The 14,544-nt window shown below is 39.4% G+C and overlaps 1 protein-coding gene across 1 annotated transcript in view; it reads left to right on the forward strand.

Annotated features, from left to right (window-relative positions):
* Nucleotides 1-8,843: 8,843 nt before the first annotated feature.
* Nucleotides 8,844-14,544, forward strand: part of INAVA (innate immunity activator) — a 65,768-nt gene continuing 60,067 nt past the window's right edge. The window contains exon 1 of the mRNA XM_073615963.1: nt 8,844-8,954. The gene's annotated coding sequence lies outside the window, so the exon portion shown is untranslated. The remainder of the gene's footprint in view (nt 8,955-14,544) is intronic.

Genomic DNA, 14,544 nt, shown 5'->3' on the forward strand with positions numbered 1-14,544 from the left:
ATTTCAGGAGTTGGACATAGCTGCGATTGATATTCTAGCCAATGGAATCATAATGTAAAAAAAAAAAAAAAAGGTCTTAACTTCCTGTGTACTTCCTGTTTTTTGTGGAGAGTAGTGTGGTGGAATTCGCACATATGTGAACCATCAATGCGGTTTAAGAATGATTTACATCGATGTCTATGGAGACTAAATTCGCAACACAGTAAACTCGCACAAGACCCTTTTTTTTATCGCATCGCATTCGTAGAGGAATCGCAACGCATGTATGTGAACGACCGTCATTGGAAACAATGACTTTAGGGATGACATGTGAATTTAAAGTGCTTTTGACGCATCGCATTCGTCATGAACTCGCATCAGTGTGAACCAGGCCTTAAACATGAATGAACAGCTCAGCCTTAAGGTAGGGGGGCTGTGTTCTATCTGGCATGAAGATATTTTCAGAGATCCCCTCAGGCAGCAAAAATGCTAAAATATTCCCTGACTGCATACCAACCGGACTGTTTGGGATTATATTTACTTTTCTCTATTAAGTTCATGTAAAAACAGAAAATGGGTTGACATCTGCCCTGAATAAGATCAAAAAGTGAAAACTTGTAAACATTATATTTAATGAAATGTGTTATTTGTAATGAATTGGATTTGATTTACTAAAGGCAAATAGGCTGTTCACTTTGCAGGGGGATATTCTCTTATATTAGGTATATTTCCCTTGCAAAGCAAAAATGATCTTGTAAAGTGAAAATTCCCCTGCAAAGTAGACAGTGTATTTGCCTTTAGGAAATCAATCACTTTGTTTCAAACTCCCACATGCATGAGACTTTTTATGTTTTATTACTTTGGGATTGTAATTACGTTATCTGATATCCTGCCTGGGTGTGTGAGGGCAGAGCTATTATTTTCCTGAAACGAGGTGAAAAGTTTGAGTCAAGTGGAGCAGGGTGGTAGAGATGATGTTCACACCTCAAATCTTGGCCACCAGCTGTCCTCCTCCCAGTTATTTAACTCTCAGGTCATGAGAGTCGTATGTCAAATTTAATTGGAGAAATTAGCACAGTCTCTTTAACTCAAATCATTAAACCCACAGTCACTGTCACTGCTTTTCTGGCCAGTCTATAAACTGCTATATATATATTAAAGTGTATCTAAACCCAAGAACAAAATTTGATAGATTATCGGTCCTTGGATGTGCTGGCTGTATTTGTTTTCTTCTTTTCCTTTATTTTAACCCGGTTATTGTGCTGTTAACACACTTCCTGTCCTAGGGTGACAACCATACTGCGCGGCATTGTCACCCAAGGACTGGGAGTGCATTGGAATCAAATAACACTGGCTTAGAACTACACAATGCCTCCCTCTCTTCTCCATAACAAGGGGAGGTGTATTGTAGTCTATAGATAATAGATGTAATCTATAGTCTATAGAGATAGCAGGAACAATTCTAACTAATAACTGCCCGGAGGCAGAGAGCAAAGGAAGTCATCAGCTCACAAGGTTTGGATGAACAGATTTTTTTGTTCTGACTCTCTTGGTGGAGCCCAGATCTGTGAAACTCAGCTGTTAATATTTTTATTTATAGAGCATTCCTATAATCTCTAGGCCCCTTTCACACCAGCAAACTGATTGGGTCCGCCTGTCTGTTTTTCAGGAGGACCTGACTGGAACACACATTGTTACCTATGAAGCGGTGGATATCAGCGGACATGTGTCTGCTCACACCCCCCAGCATCTGCTCTGATAAAAACCGACGGATGGGGATCTATTCCTCATCCATCCGGCAGATCGGATCACAGTCAGATGGAAACGGACTGGCGGTCCATTTTCATCCGACTGCCCCATAGAGAACAGCGGCTGTGTCATCCAACCTGCTTAACGGGGATCAGTGGAGAGATCACCTGCTGAGCAGGTGGATACGCTTGACGGATTCCGCTCTGTCTGAGGGGCCTAAGGGCCCTTATACACCAAGGTGGTCCACTACAGCACATTAAAGCGTATTATGCTGTATGTTTTTGTGGGTTGCATTAGGATAGCTCATTCATGCATCAAACGCACCAAAACAGGCCAAAGACCCATTGTTATTTTTTTGCAGCACATCACAATGCATGTTAGTGTGTTACTGTTTGTTGTGCCGTGGTGCATTGCCTTAGTGTATTGCGGTGGCAGTCCATTGCAATTCCATTCAATAATCTGTGTACGGTACGTTACAGTAACTCACGCATTATCGACGTATTATCGCAATGCACCAAAAATACATATGAGATTATCACAGCTAGAAAACTTATATGGCCCATATTGCAGACAATTTGAACGTTCAGAAACTCTCTTATGATTCCAAACTGGAATCTGCTCTTTCTCATGAGACACACCTGACAGACTGAAGTGGCACACATTGAGTTAACAAATTCCTTTCCTCTAGTCTTGAAAAAAAAAAAAAAAAAAGGATTAACCTGGTGGGAGAGATTTTAGAACAGGTTTGAAAATATTTGAAAACTTTGCCTGTGACCACCAGGAAGCTCATTAGTCAACATTGCCCCTAAACCAGTCCTTAAAGAAGTATTAATCCCAAAAGCAACACTTACTATATTGCAGTTTACCATTTTTATAAAGTGGTGGTTGCATTTGTTTCTTTTTTTAGGCTTTTTTTTTTGTGTTTACATCATTGCAAACTGCATGCGGGTTTCTCCGCATGTCAGGAGACTGTGACCGGATATCAATAGAGCTGGTTCACATCGCTTTGGGATGGCTGTGGAGTGGATTGCACAGGGGTCCTGTGTGTCTTCTGGTCTGTTTCAGGTCCGAATTAAGACCGAAAGCGTACCTAAACCGGGGAACAGGGACGCACCGGACCCCTGCTGTTAGCCGCTTCCCACAACAGGGTGAACCCAGCCTCAGTGTTGATGGGGGAATCCCTCCTTCTACACTATTGTATCTTGAGAGCAGGAGGTTTCCCAGCTGTCAGAAAACAACAAAAAGCGATCGTACAAAAAATACCCGACTGTACTGAAATTTATCGCTAGATTGACTTCAGTACAACCAGCCTGTCCATAGATGGATCTAAATTTGTCCAGTTCCTGCTGAACGGGCAAAATTTTGTTCTGTCTATGGCCATCTTTAAGGTGCTTGCATTCTGGAAGAAGAAGCAACAGAAGACACCCTTGGACAGCAGAATGGTCAAGCTGGGGAGAGGGTATTGTTAGATCTACTAAAAGATTTAGATGAACTCTAGCTAAAACTTTACAGTTACAGCAAACTGTTTTTTTATTTTGTGATAAAGGTTTTACATAAATCAATAAAAGACGATCATTGTAAGCACCCCTGCCATTGTTAAATGGTATGTCTCAGTCCTCTAACTGCAACTGCTGATGGAGAGCTTGGTCTGTTAAAGGAACTTCAATAATAACAGACTTATTGGCTGGATCACCAAATGAAAATAAAGGGGAAAACAAGGCTAAAAAAAAGAAAACAAATGCAGCAGCTGCATCTAAGAATTGGTAAGCTGCAATATATTACAATATGGTTTTGGAGTTTAATAACGCTTTAAAGTGTATCTAGAGCCAAAACTTTTTTATTTGGTTTTGGATTAGGCAAGGAGGAGTTCGGACCTCTAAGTGACGGTTCACACTACAGCGACTTGGGATCCGACTTGTCAGACCTCAAGTCGCTGGACATAAGAAATTCCACTGAAGTGAATGAGAGCCGTCTTGATGTACACTACTGATATCGCTTCAACATCAGAAAATGTTCTTGTACCACTTCAACGCGACTTCTAGCCGATTTGTACCCATAGATTTCAATGGAAGTTGCCTCCAAGTTGGATCCTTATCTTAATTGATGTGATTTGGATCCGACATTACAGGAAGATTACCCAGGAATTCCCTGAAGTTGCCTGGCAAAGTCGTGGCGACTTTCAGGTCGCTGTAGTGTGAACCGGCACTAAGAGTAAAGCTGGCCATACACCTATAGATTATCTGCAGATTTTCTATGGTTAGATGGAAAAAGTGGGAGATTCCTCCATCCACACAGTTTAGCAAACATGGAGAAATCTGTTGCACTTTTTCCATCTAACCATAGAAAATCCTAGATAATCTATAGGTGTATGGCCAGCTTAACACTTTTATTTTGTCCTGGTCACCTTTACCACAGGACAGTAAATTGTCATTGGATCAAGATCAAAGAGTATATTTTTAGATGATTACACCTGTTTCAGTGACAACTTTCTGTTGTGTTTATGGAAATCGAAGTGAAGGTATTTCTCCCTAATGGCCTATAGATGGGAAAAAAAGCAGATGGTGGGTTTAATACTTCCCCACTCCATACAAAAAGTTTTGGCTTTAGATATACTTGAGCATCACACCAGGTAAATATGACATAAGGATTGCAATTGGTCACCTTTATGTACTGAAGCTGAAATGCTTTTTTATCATCGTTTCAATTTTTAACTACAAACAACACAACTACCAGTAATCTCTGAAAAAGGTGTATTTACTCTGCTTTTCAATGCATTATTTTACTATACCAAATTGCTCTTTTTGAGCTGTCACATGACAGTGCTATATATATCTATATTTCCAGGACTGCATACTTTGTAGACTTTAAATTTAGTTTTGTTGTGTAAACTGTAACTGATTAATGAAAACAAATTTTCTCTTCAATGAGATCTTTCCCATGCACAATACAGCTGTCTGTCACTCTACAATTTGTTCCCTTCCAGCTGGGTGTCATGTTGACTGTTGGGGAGGAGTACTAATCCAGAGCTTCCAAAACCTCACCCCCTCCTCCGCTCTCTCACCTCCTGGTGTTTTTTTCTTTTTCTTTAAGAAAACATTTCTACTGGTGACATCCTTGCATTGTAAAAGTGGTGATAATAGCCCATTATTTGCCCAGTACAGATTTTTTTTTTATGGTATCAGAGTTTGCTCTGTTATAACCCTATAATGAGAATATCAGAATATTCCATCCTCTTTATAATAAAAGTAAAAATGCAATCTATCATTTCTAATTCTTATTATTTTTTTCTTTGTTTGCATGCTGAAATTACATAGCCTTGCTTATTCATTATTTTAATTCTTTTTGTAGTTTCCTTTGGAAAATGTGCATTTCCATATGTAATTTTGGCAACTACTTTAATATAGTATGTAAAGTACTTGAACGTAGTTTAATGTACATTTTTTAATTTTCACATTTTTTTATTTTAATTTTAGTTTACCTTTTATAGTAGTTCCATTCTTTCATCTTTATTTGAATTTTATAGTAGCTTAATTCCCCACTACTTAATTGTTTTATGTACTTTAATATGATCGTGCCAAACTATGCTGTGCAAATGTACACCTTGCAAGTGATTTTTTTTTAAAGTTCTTTTTATTGAACGTTACAATTAACACCACTAAGAAGATGGAGGTATTTTAAAGTGGTTGTAAACTCTCAAAAAAAAATAACAACCTGCAAGACAAAGGCATAATGAGCTATTATGCGTCGCATACTAGCGCATTATGAAATACTTACCTTAGATCGAAGATGTTGCAGCGGTCCCCGTACACCAATGTGACCGGCGACATGACTCCTGAAGTTATTTCCATGTTCGTGGGCTCCAGCGCTGTGATTGGCCAGAGCTGCGATGACGTCACAGCACAGCTACTGAAGAAAAGGCACAAGGGTCTTCGACACATGCGGATACAGTGAATATCTCCTAAACGGCGCAAGTTTAGGAGATATTCACGGTACCTACAGGTAAGCCTTATTATAGGCTTACCTGTAGGTAAAAGTAGTAGTACAGGGTTTACAACCACTTTAACCACTTAAGGACCAGCCTCGTTTTGGATTTTAGGTGTTTACATGTTTAAAACAGTTTTTTTTTTTGCTAGAAAATTACTTAGTATCCCCAAACATTATATATGTTTTTTTTTCTAACACCCTAGAGAATAAAATGGCAGTCGTTGCAATACTTTTTTTTGCACCGTATTTGCGCAGCGGTCTTATACGCGCACTTTTTTTGTAAAAAATTCAGTTTTTTGAATAAAAAAAATAAGACAAGAGTAAAGTTAGCCCAATTTTTTTTATATTGTGAAATATAATGTTACGCCAAGTAAATTGATACACAACATGTCACGCTTCAAAATTGCGCCGCTCGTGGAATGGCGTCAAACTTTTACCCTCAAAAATCTCCATAGGCGACGTTTAAAAAATTCTACAGGTTGCATGTTTTGCGTTACAGAGGAGGTCCAGGGCTAGAATTATTGCTCTCGCTCTACCAGTCGCGGCGATACCTCACATGTTTGGTTTGACCACCGTTTTCATATGCGGGCGCTACTCGCGTATGCGTTCGCTTCTGCGCACGAGCATGTCGGGACGGGAGGGTTTTAAAACGTTTTTTTTTATTATTTATTTTACATTATTTTATTTTTATTTTTTTTACACTGTTTAAAAAAAAAAAATTGTGTCACTTTTATTCCTATTACAAGGAATGTAAACATCCCTCGTAATAGAAAAAAGAATGACAGGACCTCTTAAATATGAGATCTGGGGTCAAAAAGACCTCAGATCTCCTATTTACACTAAAATGCAATAAAAAAAAAAGTGATTAAGTAAAAATGACATTTAAAAAAATATGCCTTTAAGAGGCGTGGGCAGAAGTGACGTTTTGACGTCGCTTCCGCCTAGCAGTGTCATGGAGACGAGTGGGCGCCATCTTAGCCTCACTCGTCTCCAGGCACAGGACGGAGACGGATGCGATTGCCTCCGCCGCTACCGATGACTCCGGTAAGCGGCGGAAGGCACCGGATCGCGGCGGGGGGGCCCTCTCCCGCCACCGATAAAAGTGATCTCGCGGCGAATCCGCCGCAGGGACCACTTTTATCAGAAAGCCGGCCGCCGCACTAAAACGGGGATACCGGGGTTATGGCAGCTAGCTGCTGCCGTAACAACGGTATCCCCCTTCAAAGTTTGGATGTACATCGTCGTGCGGCGGTCCAGATGTGGTTAAGGAGCAAAAAACCTATTGATGATATAATGAAAAGGTGGTAAATTCAGATAATCTTGTGCAATAAAACCTTTACTGAACTGACAACTACATTTTCCAGCAAAAATAAAATTGGTGCACCATACCATGTGTTTCACTTTTCTGAATTTGCTATTATATAGTTACATAGTTAGTCTGGTTATTTATTTATTTATTTCAGGTACTTATATAGCGCCGTCAATTTACGCAGCGCTTTACATATACATTGTACATTCACATCAGTCCCTACCCTCAAGGAGCTTACAATCTAAGGTCCCTAACTCACATTCATACATACTAGGGACAATTTAGACAGGATCCAATTAACCTACCAGCATGTCTTTGGAATGTGGGAGGAAACCGGAGTACCCGGAGGAAACCCACGCAGGCACAGGGAGAACATGCAAACTCCAGGCAGGTAGTGCCGTGGCTGGTCCATCTAGTTCAACCAATAAAAGGAAAAAAAAAAAGAATTATACAATCCTATACCCGCAGTTGATCCAGAATAAGGAAAAAAAAAAAAAAAACAATAAAGCATGATCCAATTTGCTCCAGAAGGGGAAAAAATTCCTTCCTGATCCCCCAACAGGCAATCCGATGTTCCCTGGTTTAACTTTACCTATAAATATTAGTATCCAGTTAAGATATGTGATTACAAATACATATTTAATTTTTAGTTGTGTTGAAATCATATCACTTGGATGCATGAGATATTTCCCAAGCAAGCCTGCTCTGCAGATGCATTGTTGCCCAAAGAATAGATCTGCTCCAATAAGCGTAGAATTACACCTTAGAAGTCTTTTTTTATGATATGTCTCTTCCTCATATATTTTCACATGTATACAACAAAGATCTTAACTATTAATATTAATTGGGTACCCTATGATGGCTAGCAGAGCAAATCCTGGGAAATATTGAATTGTGCAATTTTATTATCTCACGTACTACTGTTTAAAATGAGTGATTCAGGTGAAAAGTTTCACATATCATTTTTTTTTAAAGATCTGACATCTGAGAGTACCCCATCCATGCTCAAACATTGTCACTCGTGTAGCGATAAATGAATTTTCCAACCAACTATCCCTATTGACTTTGACAGTTTTTATCTACAATATCAGCCAAGTATTTTTCAATTGCACACTTTCTTGGACAATCTTGCTACTTCTTTGAAGCCTTTGGCAATGGTAACATATCCTGTGCTATTATATGCAAATCCCTGATTAGTGTGTAAGCCAAAAGAAGAGCACAGAGGGTTAAATCAAAGGGATGAAGGCATCCCATTGTTAAACTGTCCCAGCCCTCCACAAGGGGAGGGGGGGTCCTTCAAGGACAGATGTCCCTTAACATTACACTAGACCGGCCACATTGTTGCAGCAAACCAAAGATTATAGGCATCTTACGGTAAGTTCCTGCTTGGTTAATGTTTTACATTTTAAAATTGAAAATTGTGTCCTGTTTGTTGTGTGTTTTGAAGTGTTTTAAATTGTTTTGGTGAGTTGTCTTTTCTATGTGAGAGATGAAGAGTCAGCCCTGTAAAACTAGGATACAGGATAGCAGTCATCCATGCTGGTTTTTATAGCAAAATGTAGTATGACTTTGAGTGTTTAAAGCATGGCAAGTTGTTTACAAAGGCCTGTATGAATTTAGGATAGCATTGTCATCCTTTATTAATGTCTGTTCCTGTTATCATATACTGGGCATGTGCTAGTTCCAGTGATACTAACCCCAGTTTCCACACCCACTCTCCTGAAAGACCAGCCTTGCCAGTACTGCCGCCCAGTAGTGGGTGTGAGACCTGGGCCTGAGAAATCAACACTTTGCTGGTTCCGCCCTTCACCCGGCTGATCTTTTCATAGCAACATTGATGTGTACAGATGCTGCAGTAAAACACACATGGAGAGCTAGTGAGAGGGAATGCACAGTATGGAATGTGCAAAAAGGAGGGTCTGCTAGATTCCAGGTAACTACATGTCCTAAATAAATAGCAGAGAAGGGGGAGGGGGACAATATATGCTAGGAAGCAAAAATTCCACACTCCTGCTTGACAGGCACTGGCATGGACAGCATGTTCCAGAATATTCCTTCATAAATAGCATACAACCTTCTTTAACCAGTGTTGTTTAGAGCTCATTCACACCACCTCAGTTAAGAATAGATGCGTTTATCTGGACAGGATCGACACCGGCTCCACGCCAGGGCATGTACAGTTTAAAAAAAAAAGTTTTTAATGTTCCCCATTCACACAACTCACTTGCACCACAAAGTACTATCATGCGTAAAGTTGAATGAAGTGTCATTTTGTGACCTTTCAATAAAGTTTTCAAAAAGGTAAACAAGGAATTGTATTGTAACAACATAAACCACCACCACTGCACAACGGACACCAGCCTACATACATTTTAGCGTGCAGGCTGGTGTGAATGAATCCTTAAAGAGTATCAAAAGCCCCCGTTTTTAATTTTTGGACAGAATTGGGAATGATTGAAATGCTTATTTGTTTTTTTTGCTTTTTTTTTCTTCTGTGTCCCATAAGAAAGGTGAGAGGGAATATCTTCAAAGTGAGGGTAATCACTGCTTAAATGTTGGGAACAAATGTGTTCACCTTTTTGACTCTGTCTCTAGTTTTGGTGAAAAATGTAAGACTGTCCAAACATGGATCAGTTTTTTTCTTTCGATCAGCCAGCGAACTAAATTGAACGGATTCCCCAATCCACACAAGCAAAGTGATGGAGGAATCCTGCCCACTGTGTTATTGTATTCTGACAGCCGGTACTCCTCTGCTGTCAGAATACACTGATCAGCAGAAATTTTTTCGCGCTGAACTGGCAAAGTTTCAATCCATCTATGGACGGCATTAAGGTTGGGTTCGCACTGTTTGCAGATTGGATCGCAGCAGGGGGTCCGGTGCATCCCCGTCCAACACTTCAGGGGAGAATCAAGTCGAAATTTTACCTGAATTCGGACCTCAAAAAAAGCCAAAAACGTACAGAACCCTTTTGCAGTGCGCTCCGCAGCTGCCCCGGAGATGTGTGAATCGGCTCCATTGAGAGTCAGCCACACTCTCCTGTCATGCAAATTGGATGCAGGTAAACCACATCCAATTCGCAATAAGTGTGAACCCAGCCTAAAGTTTGGATTTCCGATCACTTTCTGTCCTTTTGAAAAGGATCACCACTAACCAGGTGGAACAAAAGCTGCCTCTGGGGATGGGGTAATAAACCAAACCAGTTGCTTTGCCGTGCAAAACACATGTTTTTCTTAAACCACAGGATTAGCAGAACAACCAGATAAATTGCATTTTAGAAGGGGAAACAAACTATTTGTAAACAAACAGCCACCAAAAAAAATTAATTTGGGCTTCAACCAGCCTTTTGTAAGAATGCATTGTGGGATGTCGAGCACTCGGCTATCCCAGAGGCATCTGTAAGTCAGGTCACATCACACGTGCCTCCTGGAAGTGTCACTCTCTGGGTCAGAGGTAAATAACTTTTTTATCCTAAATGATCTGTTTGTTTACTTTTTTTTTTTAATCCATTTGTGTTTGGGGTGCAGGGGGCCTTAAAAAATGTGGACCTTCAGTTTGCCATGGAGGGTCAACTTTCAGAAGAGTTTTACTTTAAATTAGTATAGGTATGGGTGATGGTATAGCAATGTGGTCTTGCCCACTGTGGCAATAAATACACATAGCATTGATATTTCAATAAATATTAGAATTTTTAAGTAGTTTAATATTAGTTACGCCAAAGCACTGCCATGACAGTTTGCCATGATGTTAGTGCTCTTACAACATAAATGGCATCTGATACCTGCTCCAACTCTGTTTTGGAAGCATGTTAGCACTGGTTACAATTAAAGTATATTGTGATTAACAACATACCAGGTACTCTACTATTAATGATATTTTGGAGACAGACAGATACACACGCACATTGTTTTCTATAATTTTTTTTTTTCAATACATGGTGCCTCCCGTGCATTTTTCAGCTTGGATCTTTTTATACAGATTGCAATTAAAGGTTTTATTTAAAAGATTAAAAACCACAAATATTTTCTCTAAATTGATAAGCTTGAAAAAAAAAAGACTATGCCACCCACTGTCCAACCACCCCCAAAAATGATAATTTTTCAGCCTTTGCACACCTATTTTTTTTTTTTAGTTTTTCCTAGATTGACCTGACATACTGAAACAATTGGATCAACAGACAGACTGAAATGCATGACCGCCAAAAGTCTTGGATGATTGTACTGAATAGTTAACAATGGCAAAGGCTGTAATAGCTAAAAGATGGTCTGTGTGAATGTGCCCCAATGTAAACCTGGCCATATGTGTGGGGTTGTGAAAGTGTGTTTTAATCTACCCAGTTTATTCAACAGGCTAGTGCAAAGATAAAGTTCTAATTACTAATACAGTTACTGCAGAAACCAAACAAGCTATACCTTATATTGATCTGGCTTCAGTAAAGTGCATTCTGATTAGTTGCTATTGCTGCATAACTCCCAACTGTCTCTTATCTGTTGTCTTATTTAAGCCCCTTTCACTCAGGCATCATCTGTTCAGTCACGTTTTTGCTAAGAAAAAACAGATTCCATTTACATCAGTTTTTCATCCGTTTGTAACCACTACTGTTTTTAAAATGTAAGAAAAATGCAGACTTGTTCAATTTAAAAAAACAGACCTGAACAGAAGTGGATGAAAAACTGATGTAAATGGAGGACATTTGTTTACATCCGTTTGCCCTTAGAAACGCATTGCTGTCCGTTTTTCATACGTCAATAGATTGATTCTAAGTGTTCCATCTGTCCGTTTTTCATTCAATTCCATAATTGTCCCTCCTCTGGTCTGATGCACAGACCTCTATATGGAAAATGTACAATTGAATTTATTCTACACTAAACCTCTCTTCTAACAATGCAAACATTTGCTTTTTCATTTTTGAAAAACATTACTAAAGCTGGCCATACACAGAGCGCAAACCATGGGTTGCAGGACAGAAATTCACTTGATTCTCCCCATCAACAAAGACAGTGTTGACGCGTGAATTCCTCCTGCCAAGCCATTGTCTGGCCCCTGGCGGTGGGGGCGGGGGCAGCCGCCCCCACCCAGAGAAAACAGTGATTATTGCAGCCGCTAGCAATAATCGCAGGTAAAACCCGGCATGCTGGTTGTACCCAAGTAGATTGATCGCTCAACTTAGTACTTTCAGCCTGCTCATACACAGTTTGAATCCTGCTGAACCAGCTAAGATTTGAACCTTGTATGGCCTGCCTTAGGCTCTGAGTGATGGAAAAAAAAATCACTTGTGGGTATAAGCTATCATTTTTAAATGATTATGGCTCTAGTGATATGATTCCAACCACTAGCTGTAGAAACATACATTTGAACCCTATACTAAGCATGGCAATGATTAGGGCTAGGTTCACATATATGCGGGTGTGGGAATGTGTGTAAGTTGCACGCATTCTCGCACCTGCAGGCAAAGCGCGCTGCTTTTTGGCAATTCTTAATGCCATCCCCACACATCTGGTGTTGGAAATCGCACGGTGCAAATGCTATTTTAAATGTGAACCTAGCGTAACGTGATGTGAATATATTTTTTTATTTCCAGACCTACATTTTTACTACTGTGCACAATGGCTTGTCGAGCTGTATTATGGCATGCTATTAGAATTCTCTTTAAAAAAACAACACAGTAAACTACTGTTTTCCAAAACCAACCAACAGTTAGTAGTTGTGTAAAACTGAGTGTGAACTATTGAGCTTTGTAAACAACTGTGTTTTTTTTTTAACTAAAGCAGCACAGTTTATCCTGGTAAAACTGTGAAATGAGTCTAGAGTATCATGTTATTCTATAAGTGATTTTTTTTTTTTTTTTTTTTTTTTTTTAATAATTACAATAACTCTGTACTAATGTCCTAATTAGAGACATAGTTATATATGAAGGAGGCCCATAGCAAAGTAATTGTAAGGCTACATGGTTATCTGTCGGCAACTCAGAGGATACTTCACTGCTAAGACCTATTCTAAAGCCCCGTACACACGGGCTGATTATCGGGACACATGGGCCGGTTCAATACCGGCCAGTGTGTATGCCGGTCTGTCCAACAGAAGCCGGCCGAGAATGCTGGAAAACCAGCATCTGGCTGACTCCCGATCAGCATTCTCAGCCAATGCCAAAGAGCACTGATCGGAGTGTTCTGGCAGGGGGCGTCACACAGCAGCTCAGTGGGGGAGATCTTCGGATAGTTAGTACAGCGGCTCTGATCGGAGCTGTCAGGTTTTTTTTTCATTCATTGTAGCGTGTACCAGGCTTAAACCTGGGTATATACTAGTAGAAATTTGTTCAACATTTTTTTTGTTTAAGAAAGTTGTAAGATTGTTCATTAGTTTTTCTATTTATTAGTGGGGCAAATCGACATTTGTTTTTGAAGGAAAATTTGAAGGAACAGAATGGAGTATTTTTCTCAAATGTACAAATTTCTAACCATGTATGTGGTTTTCATTTGGTAAAGTCCATTCATTCCAAAATTGAGTGCTAAAAGCAAACACAATCTTGAACTACTTTTTAACGACATTTTAAATGTTCTGAGAATTTTTGTACAAATTTCCATTTAAAATTGATATCAAAGGTGACATTTTGTAATAATCACATTTTTATAGAAGCTCCCAACTGTTGTAAGTATACAGTACATCAGATATACCTGTATACACCAAATAAAAAAGAGCAGGTTTCTAGTTATAGACTACTATAAACATCTAATAAAGCCAGGACACCAATGAAAAGATTTAAGGCCTCATGTACACTACTGCTAGTAAACGGACGTTCAGAGGCAGTTGGATGCTTTTTTCAGCTGCCCCTGAACTCATCCAATGTTATCTTATGTGTACATGTACACAGGTTCGTTTAATGTCGTTTTTAGGCAGTTGAGTTTAGAGGCCTTATTTGGAAAGCAAAAAAATGAGTTCAGACGCTGAGTTTAGAGGCATTTCAAGCGCCAAACGCTTCTAAACACAGTAACTCGCGTTTAGCCACATTTTGTTTACAGGCGTTTTTAATTTTTGGCTATTTTGAAAAAAAAAAAAAATTTTTTTTTTTCAAATGCTTCTAAAAGCAAACATGGCATGTAAACGCAGCAAAACGGACGTTTTAAACGTGGGTTACTATCTGTCAAGTTAAATTGTTCAGGAGAGGTTGTAAAAACGTCCTGTGTACATTAAGCCTATGCATGGATTTTTTTTATTTGAAATTGTCATACAGCATGGCAGTAAGTACAAAAATACTGTACAAAAATGCGCCATTTTTAAAGTTTTGCAAAAATAAACTTATATTTGGTATATTGATCGTATGCATAGAGCACTAAGGCTCGGTTTACACTAGTGTGACTCTGAGCGCGACTTCGACTTTAGAGTGCGAATTACACTTTCTGGCACTCCAGTAACAAGAAAGTTGCCTCAAAGTAGTGCAGGAAACTTTTCCCATAGTCCCATAGATTGGGTGCCATTGAAATCTATGGGCTGTAACTTGTCATGCAACTTTATGTGTCCAAAGTCG

The sequence above is a fragment of the Aquarana catesbeiana genome, linkage group LG02 (genome assembly GCF_042186555.1).
Source record: "Aquarana catesbeiana isolate 2022-GZ linkage group LG02, ASM4218655v1, whole genome shotgun sequence".
NCBI lineage: Eukaryota > Metazoa > Chordata > Amphibia > Anura > Ranidae > Aquarana > Aquarana catesbeiana.